The sequence below is a fragment of the Mus caroli genome, chromosome 16 (genome assembly GCF_900094665.2).
Source record: "Mus caroli chromosome 16, CAROLI_EIJ_v1.1, whole genome shotgun sequence".
In the NCBI taxonomy this organism is placed as follows: domain Eukaryota; kingdom Metazoa; phylum Chordata; class Mammalia; order Rodentia; family Muridae; genus Mus; species Mus caroli.
The window spans coordinates 65,828,896-65,829,108 of NC_034585.1; positions in this window are offsets into that span (position 1 = coordinate 65,828,896).

The following is a 213-nucleotide window of genomic DNA, read 5'->3' on the forward strand; positions in this document are numbered from 1 at the left end:
ATAATTTCTGTATCCATTCCTCTATGGATCTGGCCTTTGCTCCTTCTTGTCATCAGCATCTGGGATGCCATACCCTTAATGACACTCTTTTTTTTTTTTTTTTTTTTCATAAGTAAAGGAATTGCCACAGGCTCTGAGAATTAGGGTATGTTTGGTCCTCTTGGAGAATGATCAATGTCAAGTTGATTTTTGTCAAATTAATACAAACTTAGA